This window comes from Saccopteryx bilineata, chromosome 1, assembly GCF_036850765.1.
Source record: "Saccopteryx bilineata isolate mSacBil1 chromosome 1, mSacBil1_pri_phased_curated, whole genome shotgun sequence".
Lineage (NCBI taxonomy): Eukaryota > Metazoa > Chordata > Mammalia > Chiroptera > Emballonuridae > Saccopteryx > Saccopteryx bilineata.
Window position 1 is genome coordinate 324,533,316 of NC_089490.1, and position 10,948 is coordinate 324,544,263.

Here is a 10,948-nt window from a genome sequence, read left to right on the forward strand (position 1 = left end):
AGAAGTAAAATGAATTACAGGGTACCTACTTGGCATAGAACTAATGGGGGTAAAACACAGTCGTCCCCAATATAATTTAAGTTCTAATAAAGACAAGTGTTTAATAAGTCTCTTGAATAAATTACACAATTTCCCTGCGAAACAGAAAAAAATCATTGTTTATAAAAGTAAATTATCCTATTTAATAGTTACTATAACCCACTGAAATACAATAAAAACTTTTCATTTCCTTATATGAAAAAAACAAATAGCACAAATGTCATAAGAAGCAGAGTTAACAGCAGACTTAAAACTGCTATCCTTGGAAATATCTGCTTACAAGGTTGGTTTCTGACTAGTATCTAGAAACTTGAATTGTGGGAAGGTTCCAACTACTGTCACCATGAGAGTTAGGGATCCCCAAGGCCTCAGCCCCAAGGTTCCATAACTTGCTAGAATATACTGAAAGGACTCAGCAGATAGTTATACCCATAGCTGTCATTTATTATAGTAAAAGCATACAGAACAAAACCAGCAAAGGGAGAAGATGCATGAGGTGATGTCCATAAAAAATTTGGTGCAAGCTTTCAAAAATCCTGTACAGAATGTATGTCATTTCTCCAGCAACTAATGACAATTTATGTGAAGTGTTATCTATCCAGAAAGCTCATTAGATTTAGCAGCCAATGTTTTTACTAGGGGCTGGTCACATTTCTGATTTCAAAAAAGAAAGCAGACAGCATATATCACATTGTATAATTTAGTCACAGTGAACCACTCTAACTATTTAGGCTGAGGTTTTATATCAGCGTAGAATTGTTTACTATTAAGTTCACAGGTGTCAACCAAAAGTCAACTTTGTAAACAGGCCTTTCTAAAGATAGCAAGCATGTAGGATGATATATCTCAGGTGAATTATTTTTCTTGCCTTCAATGCCATATGCCATCTGACCATGGGCACCTGAAAACTGAAGGAGGGCAGAAGAACCTTCAAGCAGAATGGTTATGCTCACTCCCTCCACACACACACTAAAAACAACCCATAAACCACAAATTTGCACTGCAATTAACAATTTACACTTCTAAGTCTGGGTTGATCCCAACAAAAATCGTGGCCAGTAAGAAAGCATCTCCACTTTCCAGTTCAGGAAGACACACTTGGGTCTTATTCTCAAAACACTGAACATGGTATCTTAAGATTTGTTAGCACTTTTTTTTTTTAAGCACACTCACATTCTCCTGCAATTATCACAAGAACCTTACAAAATAAATAAGCATAGCAAATATTACTGTCCCCATTTTATAGATGAAAAAACAGGCTAAGAAAACGTAAAAACCATTTGCTTAAGGTCTCACTGCTACTAAGAAGCCCAAGTCCAACTACATTACTATTTCTATGACCCCAAGCATTCAATAAATATTTTCCAATTAAAATGGTAAGATTTTAGGAAAAACTTGCAGGATTAAAGGCAAAATGTTTAACCTGATAACTTATTTACTGGTAACTTTAGTTGTTAGAGCAAACATTATACCTAGAAACACTTATGATTCAAATATTTACTTAATGACTTTAACACTGTTCAGTGTAAAGTACAACTAAAATTTTGTATTATTTGTCTCATTTTCAAATAGAATGTGCAACATGGCTGGAAAAAAATCAAGTAATAAAAGTTTAAATATAATTTAGTATACCATGCCCAACCCTATGGTAACATCTTTTAATGCAATCCACCCCATTAAATTGAAAATCCATATAATCATCAACAAATGCAAGAAAAGCACTCAATAAAATTCAATATCTAGTCATTACTAAGAACGATTTTCTTAAAAAAAAATTACAAAGAAAAAAGAAACAAAACCCATGGTAACATATTTAATGGTGCAAAATTTAAAATATTCCTCATTCCTTTTAAATTCAGGAACAAGACAAAGACATTTACAAGGTAACTTCTGCCCAATACTGTGCTGCATCTCTGAGCCTGCACATTAAGATAAGGGAAAGAACTAACATGTTAAGATTGAAAAGAAAGATTCCAAACTTCATAGATTATTATCCTACAGAAAACACCAAAGAATCCTCAAATAGTACTAAGAATTCAGGAAAGTTGCTGAATAAAATTGATATGAGAAAATCAATGCTAATGCTATATGATAGTTAGAAAATGCAACTTATGAAAACATATTAAAAAAACTAAATATTTATATAAATGTAAAATATGAACTCCAAAACCTGAAATCATAAAACCATACTGAAAAATGATTCAAAAAATCTTGGAGTGACATAACATGTTCAGACAGCAGGCTCAATATTCTAAAGACATCGGTTATTCTCAAATTGAACTTGAAATTTCAATCAAAATTCCAATAGCTGACTATAGAATTTCAACGGAAGAAAAGCAAAGGACTAAGTATACTTAACATTTCTGCTGAGGAACAAGGAAGGCAATAAAAAGGAGAATCATTGAGACAGTGACTATAGACAAGTAGTCACAAATGCAAAGATGAAACAAAGGGCCTATAACACACCCATCACTTATGAAAATATATTGATAGCTAAAACTGCACATTAGGAAATGGGTGAGTTTTCTACCAGTAATGCTGGAACAATTGAGGATATTAAATAAAAATATTAAACTGCATGTCTACTCCACAGCACATAAATTTCTAGCAAATTAACAACTTAATAGGTCCCAACTTAAATATTTGTAGAGAAAAATATAGAATACCAAGGCCTTGGCTGTAAAGAAGAATTTCTTAACCAAAAAGCACAAGTCATAAAAAGAAAAGACTAATAAACTTTACTACATTAAAATTAATAACTCCTATGAAACAAAGATTATAGAAAGACAAGCCAGCCTGACCAGGTGGTAGCACAGTGGACAGAGTGTCAACCTGAGACACTGATGACCCAGGTTCTAAACTTCAAGGTCCCCAGCATGAGCACAGGTTCAGTGGCTTGAACAAGGGGTCACTGACTTGGCTGGAGCACCACCCCCTCCAGGCTTATCAAGGCATGTGTGAGAAAGCAATCAAAGGCCCTCACCGGTTGGCTCAGTGGTAGAGTGCTGGCACAGCACGTGAATGTCTGGGGTTCGATTCCCAGTCAGGGCACATTGAAGAAGCAACCATCTGCTTTTCTACCCCTCCTTCCCCTTCTCCCCCTCCCACACCATGGCTCAATTGGTTCAAGCGTATTGGCCCCAGGCGCTGATGATGGCTCTATGGAGATTTCACTTCAGGTGCTAAAAATAGCTTGGTTGAGAGCACTGGCCTCACATGGTTGTTGCTGGGTGGATCCCAGTCAGGAGGCATGAGGGAGTCTGTCTATCTCCCTTCCTCTCACTTGAAAAAAGAAAAAAAAAACAATTAATGAACAACTAAAGTGCTGCAACTACGAGTTGATGCTGCTCATCTCTCTCTCTTCCTGTCTGTCTCTCTTAATTAAAAAAAAAAAGAGACAAGCCAAAGAATATTTCAAAAACTGCCTGAGTCCCAGGTGGTCTTATGGCTAGGATTCACAACTCTTATCAGATAAGGATTAACCACCAGAATATATAAATTATGGTTATAAAAATCAGAAAAGATAAACCAATTGAAAATAGGCAAAAGATAGTAACAGGTTTTTCACAGAAGAAAAACATAAGAGACTAGCAAAGTTATGGAAATAAAGGTGTACCTTGACCAATGATCAGGGGAGCACAAATCAGAATAAGACAAGGATACCATTTCACATTCACCTCTTAACAAAAATTTTTAAGTGAGACAAGATCACCTGTTAAAGAGGATATGGATTAAAGGAGACTGTTTGTAGGAATGTATGCTGGTACAACTGCTTTGCAAAACAATTCAGCATTACCAAATAAAACCAAAGATGCACATACTCTATGACCCAGCAATTTCACTCACAGGTATATCTGCTGCATTTACTATTTTTCCTCTCTCCTTCCTTTTTTTATTTCTTGGAAAATGTGTCCTGAGTCACTAAACATATTCCACAATTCACTAATGAGCTGTGACAATCCATCTGCAGTTAGAAAAAGTTACTGTTGCAGACCTGATTCTTTATTTTTTTTTTTCTGAAGTGAAGAGCAGGGAAGCAGAGACAGACTCCTGCATGCGCCCCCTACCGGGATCCATTGGCAAGCCCTCCAGGGAACAATGCTCTGCCCATTGGAGCATTGCTCCATTGCAATTAGTCTCATTCTAGCTCTTGAGGTGGATGGAGGCCATGGAGCTATACTCAGTGTTCCAATGGAGCCTTGGCTGCAGGAGGGAAAGAGATAGAAAGGAGAGGGGGAAGGGTGTGGAAGCAGATGGACACTTTTCCTGAGTGCCCTGGCCGGGAATTGAACCTGGGACTTCCACAGGCCAGGCCGATACTCTACCACCGAGCAAACCAGCCAGGGCCAGACCTCATTCTTTCTCTTTTATTTTTTAACACTTTATTCATTTTAGAAAGGAGAGAGAAAGAGAGAGAGGGGGGAGGAGCAGGAAGCATCAACTCCTATGATCCTTGACCAGGTAAGCTCAAGATTCTGAACTGGCAATCTCAGTGAACTGGCAATCTCACGTTCCAGGCTGACCGTTGATCCACTGTACCACCACAGGTCAAGCAACCTGATACTTTCAAACATTTTCATCCTGGAACTCATCTATACTCAAAAATTATTGAAGATCCCAGCTTTTGCTTATATGGGCTATATTTATTGATATTTACCACGTTAAAAATTAAACTGAGATTGTATTAAGATTTCACTAATTTAACAAATAAGTCCATGCCTGACCAAGCAGTGGCACAGTTGACAGAGCACTGGACTGGAACTCGGAGGACCCAGGTTCGAAATCCTGAGGTCACCTGTCGGGAGCCAATCAACGACTGCTGACTGACAAGGTCACAGCAGCAGAAGACCCACAACTGCTGGCTGACAAGGTCACAGCAGAAGAAGACCAAAAACTGCTGATTGACAAAGTCACAGCAGAGAAGACCAATGGCTGCGGGGTGACAAAGTCACTGCAGTGAAGACCAATGGCTGCGGGGTGACAAAGTCACCACAAAGAATAGGCACAACGATACTTCCCCCTTTGACTTTTTGAATTAATCTGGCCTTATATCCCCCCTTTTCTGGATGTGTGCTATTATTTGTGGCACAGGGATAATAGTACCGTGCTTTCCCTGTAGATTTGTAGTAATTTCTTTGGAAATGAGACAGAAGGTGTAAGTTCCACAGAAAAGCCTGTAAGCCCCTTGAACTGGGCTCATAAACATAAGAGGCTGGCTATGATATCCCTCGTAAAGGGTTAAGTTTGTAGGAGAATTTCTTCTTAATCATGTTAGAAAGAATAGATTGTGACTTGTGAATGGGTAGAAGGCAGTGGCTGTGCACAGAGCACCTTTCGGCCTTCACTTAATTCATCATTTTTTCTCCCTAGCCTTTTCATGTGATAGAGTAGAGAAACTTTCCTTTCTTCTTGCTTATTTGATCTGCAGATAGTGGTACACTCTAAGAAGAATATAGTTAGAACTTAACTAGTGTGTGAATATAGTAAATAAAGTTTAACTAGACATTAGAATCTTAGGTAAGGTGTAATGGAATGGCCCGTTGCATGGCTTGGGATGGGAATGCAGTCAGCAAGAAAAGAATGTTTTGCTAAGAGAATTGTTTTATGACTGAAGGCAGTTACTGGGCTTTCTCAGTGAGACATTCTCATGAGATTTATATACTTTCCCAAGGTTTTTCGTTCAGATAATAAAGAGGAATATGGAAGAATCCATAGAAGCAATAGCAATTAATGCCTTCTGATATTATGTTGCTACTAAGCTATCTTGCAGGTGCACTCTATATATCTTTAAGCAAAAGTTACTCTTGATGTTATGACAATTTCTTAATAAGCAAGCCTTTTGAAGTCTTGTGAGAAAAGTTAGGACACTGCATAAACTCAAGGCCATTTGCCTGAGCAAGCGGTGGTCCTTTGCTAGTCCTTAATGATTTTGTCTGTTAATCTCTCTCTGCCCCTTGACTCACAACAACAGTAAAGTTGAGTTGTTAGTTAGTACTAATCCTTTAAAGCTTTTACCGATGTTATCGCTATTCAAGTTATTTTTTAATTGTACTTTGAATGATTTGCCACCTAATTTGTAGTTTATAGATATAAATTAACTGTTATCTGGAAACATGTAAACATAGTGAAACAGAAGCAATGATTAATACCATGTAATTGTAACTTGGTGTGTGTGTATAAAAAAGGAGCTGTACTAGCATTTGGTAGAGATGCCTGGCAGTAAATGCTAACTAGAGAATAAAGAGAAAGAAAAGAATTCGGCTCTCTCACTCGATTCCGCCGACGCCGTCTCCTCCTGTGGGACCCCTGAATTCCCCCCGGGGCTGGACCCCGGCAGTCGCCAGGTTGAGTGCAGGCTCCCCAGCTGGAGTGCAGGGTTGCTGGATTGAGTCCAAAGTTGCTGGCTTGAGCAAGGGGTCACTTGCTCAGCTGTAGCTCCCCCGGTCAAGGCACATATGAGAAAGCAATCAATGAACAACTAAGGAGACTAAGGAGCCATAGTGAAGAATTGGTGCTTCTCATCTCTCCCCCTTCCTGCCTGTCAGTCCCTATCTGTCCCTCTCTCTGTCTCTGTTACACACACACACACACTCTCTCTCCATGATGGAATCAAATATAATTTTTGAGTAAAAAAATAACTATCAGCCAAAAAAAGTGAAAAGAATGAAGAGCAAGAAAAAAAAAAAAAAAAAAGAGACCAAAACAGGAAGTAGAGGAGGGCCCAGAAAGAAGCATCAACTTGTAGTTGGCTTCACTTTGTTTCATTGCTTGCTTCTCATAAATACCTTGACTGGAGGGCTAGGCGGAGCTGGTGACCCTTTGCTCAAACCAGTGACCTTGGAATCATCCTGATGATTCCATGCTCAAGCCAGTGACCTCAGCATCACAGGCCAACACTCCATCAATTGTACCATCACCAGTAAGGCCTTTGATTTCCATTTTCGTAAAAGTCTTAATTAAATCTTTGGCTTAAAAGAAGGATGCTGGATTATTACACATACTTGCTTCTGCATTCATTCTGTTGGATATGTTTCCGTTATTGTATGTGAAGAAAATCTAGTCTCTCACCAAGTAGGTGGCTGACAAGGAACATTGTTGACCTCCTGAGTAGGTCTCAGGGACTCCCCCCCCAAAGGCCTTCAGAACACTCTGTGAGAACTGCTGCTTTAGAGAAATTTTTGCACATGTGGAACATACCGGGATGATCACAACAGGGCTGTTTGTAAGCGCTAGCAAACAAATTAATGAATAAACCCTAAAACCCAAAGACCATCAAGATACTATACTATACAGTGTGAATGATAGAGGGGCTATGCAATAAATCTGACAAGCTACCAGGAGTGCCACATAGCGAGCTGACAAGCTCCGTGATGAAGGGTAACCAAATAGGATGATCTTACTATAAACTCCTAACTGCACAGGCCATGGTAGGTAGTCCCATCCCAAGCCTACAACTTCCTTAGCAAGTATCAATCATCTCTTTAAGTGAACTCTGTCCATTGTTCTTATACATCTAGGATAAAATACCTTTGAAATATCAGAGTAATTCTTTTCTAGACTCCTTGAAGGCACAGTGGCACGAGACCAGAGAACCCCTCACTGTTATCTTGTTCCTCGCATACCGCCTCTATGTGCTTTTAATGTTAATTATTAGCTATCCTGTACCCACCAATGTAAAAATACATTTCTCCATTTTGCTTTTTATCCAGCCTACTTAAGCTGCCACCAATGGATTTCACATAATCCTCCTTACGTCTTCTCCTTTGATTCTAGAGTATGGGACAGACTACAAAACTGCCATTCTCCAGGACATTTTCTCAATCCTATGAGAGTTTTTTTCTGGGCAAGTTCTCAAAATTTTGGCTCAAAGAAACTCAGAAAAAATGTTTCTATAGACTAGACATTCTTCTCTCAACAACAGAAATATAAAAATAACCTTAACCTTTCTTTACCTAATTTTGTTCATTCAAAAATAGAAATAACTAATGCCAACCTATAAGATTATTGAGGATTAAATGAGTTATGAAAAGTATTTAAAACATGACTGCCAGGTAGCACTAATAACTACAATGTATTACTATAATCTCAAAATGCAGTTGTTTGTGAAAGGTCAATGCAAAAAGAGGCATGAAAGTATTCATTTTATTCTCAAAAACAAGTCTTTTATATATTTAATGTTATAAAGTCTATGATATATTCATAAAATATTTTAAAAATATGTAGCAGGTTGGTTAAAGGGTTTGGCTAAAATGTCAAGGAAACCAGTTAGATTAGCTTAAGAATTAAGTCCAAAGTGTCCTAAATGTTGACCACAATTACTAGGAAAAGAAAAAAGGAATGACAAGACTATGCTGCTTGTATTTCTATTTTTTTTAGAAGGAAGGAAGGAAGGGGAGAGAGATTGGGAGGGGAGAGGGGGAGTAGAAGGGGGTGAGGGGGAGAGAAAGATGAAAAGCATTAACTGTGGCAATTTAGTTGTTCACTGATGGCTGCTTCTGGTATATACGCCTTGACTGGGGGTGGGGTAGGGGGCTTCAGCCGAGCCAGTGACCCCTTGCTCAAGCCAGCAACCTTCAAGTTTCAAACCTGGGACCTCAGTATCCCAGCTCAACACTGTCCACTGTGCCACCAACAGTCAGATTCTATTTCTATTTTATATTATGCACATTGACTGCTGTTTTCCTACTGTTCTCCACCAGAGTTGATACACAGCAATCACTCAAAAAATGTTGTTACCTGCTGTTGTTAAAGAACAATTCAAATGTATCACTTTGAGATTCAAACCATAGCTGCTTCTTAAAGACTGTGTTATTTGTGAATCTACCTATTAAAAATCCTTGCCTGGTAAAAACACTTCTATTTACTTTATCTAGTTCCAAGCTGGGTTTATCAATGTTGAGAAAGTTATGACTTGTTAACTTTCACAACCCTGAAAACTGAGTATGAATAGCATTGAGTTCATGTTGTAGTTTTGAAAGGTCTTTTTGTTGTCATATTTTATGGCCATCTGTTTAAGCTAAAGTGCCTTTTAAATTCTGTTGGAATTGTCAGCCCTATTTCTAATATGATAGTTAAGGAACCTAAGCAGGGCCATTTCTTATGATAAACTAAATTTTGTCACTTTTGTTTTGAGACATAGTGATTTGCAATTTAGATATTCTGATGTATCAAGTCAAGGTAACTCAGGTTGGTTATGCCTTGATTTGTAAAGGTTCTAGATAGTCTTACTGTATTCTTGATATTTGGAATCCACTGAAAGTTGAGCTCAGCATATAAAATATATATGCTCTCATATTAAACACAAGGAAGTTTCTGACGAGGTTACCTTAAAAGACTAAGGGTTGACCACATCCCGGTCAGTACCAGTGCTCACCTGGAAGGCCTTGGCAGAGAGTAATTCAACACTGGCAGGCGTATCTCATTTTATTGTGCTTTGTTTTACTGTACTTTATAGATGTATTTTACAAATGGAAAGCAAGACCTTCCCCCAGCAAAATGATTACTACTTGTTTTATTGTTAAGGTCTGGAACCAAACCTGCAATATCAACAAACTGACCAATATTTCAATAGGAACTATGGGCATTGTGCTCCTCTTACTGACCACCAATGAAAGAGGTGCCTCTTCCTGGCCTCAGGGGACTGCATGCAGCCTGCAGGTTCAACCTCAGTATCTGACGTATGCAGTATAAGAGTATTCCTTGCTCAGTCTCCCACTGCTAAGTTTTGAGAGCAGTGAAAATCCTTCTTGTCCCATTCACTTTAATTAACTACAATTCTTAAATACAATCTCATCCACCTACTTACTGACACTTCTGTCTAGGTTCCTCTTTTACCGACCTAATTCTGATTCAACTCCAATTGCTTCAGTCATTCTTTCTCCTTACTCTTCCTTGACCTTGCAAACTCATTTCCCCCATTCTGAAACCCTTAAGGTTATTTCTGGCTTCATTAACACAGATTCTAATAGTTGTCACCAAAAATGAAAACTGAGAAAAGTGTGCTTTATCAAGGTGACTGTCCTCTTAGTGTTCCCTAAACACTTTACACCAGGGGTCCCCAAACTACAGCCTGCGGGCTGCATGCAGTCCCCTGAGGCCAGGAAGAGGAAACTCTTTCATTGGTGGTCAGTAAGAGGAGCACAATGCCCATAGTTCCTATTGAAATATTGGTCAGTTTGTTGATTTAAATTTACTTGTTATTTTATACATTGTATTTGTTCCCGTTTTGTTTTTTTACTTTAAAATAAGATATGTGCAGTGTGCATAGGGATTTGTTCATAGTTTTTTTTATAGTCCGGCCCTCTAACAGTCTGAGGGACAGTGAATCGGTGTAAAAAGTTTGGGGACCCCTGCTTTACACCTGTTTCTACAGTTTAACTTTACCTTGATATTTTCCCGTCTTCTTCTTCCACTATCCCCCCTTTTTTCCGTGTTTCCTACCTTTTTAAATTCATCTAAATAAAACTCTATCCCCACACTACCTCTGCTCATCCCAAATTATTTCAAGTTTACTGAAATCAGTTGCTCTCCTGGCACATACACCAAATGCTTGTGGTGCCTTTTTATCTTTCCTTTTTTGCCCTTGCGACAAGCCTTTAGAATTCCTTCATCATCCAGCTTGCTCCATCTTCCCTTATAGGAAACTGTCTCCAGCCTAACTAATAAGCCCTGCTAATCACTCTCACCCAGGTTATTCCAGTATCGTGGCACATTTATGATGTAATAATCTAAGTGTGGTTTCTCTTCAGTGCTCTGCTCCTTCAGAGCAAGGATTCGTATAATCTTAAGAATCAAAAGGTATGCGAGGCACTCAGCATTTTGCTAATAAAAAGATAATGTCTCGAACCCGGGTCCTCCGCACGCTAGGCCGACGCTCTACCGCTGAGCCAACCGGTCAGGGCACACAGGA

General features: G+C 38.7%; 1 protein-coding gene across 4 annotated transcripts in view; it reads right to left on the reverse strand.

The window, feature by feature from the left end:
• Positions 1–10,948, reverse strand: part of CEP57 (centrosomal protein 57) — a 56,770-nt gene that overhangs the window by 44,502 nt on the left and 1,320 nt on the right. The window lies entirely within an intron of this gene.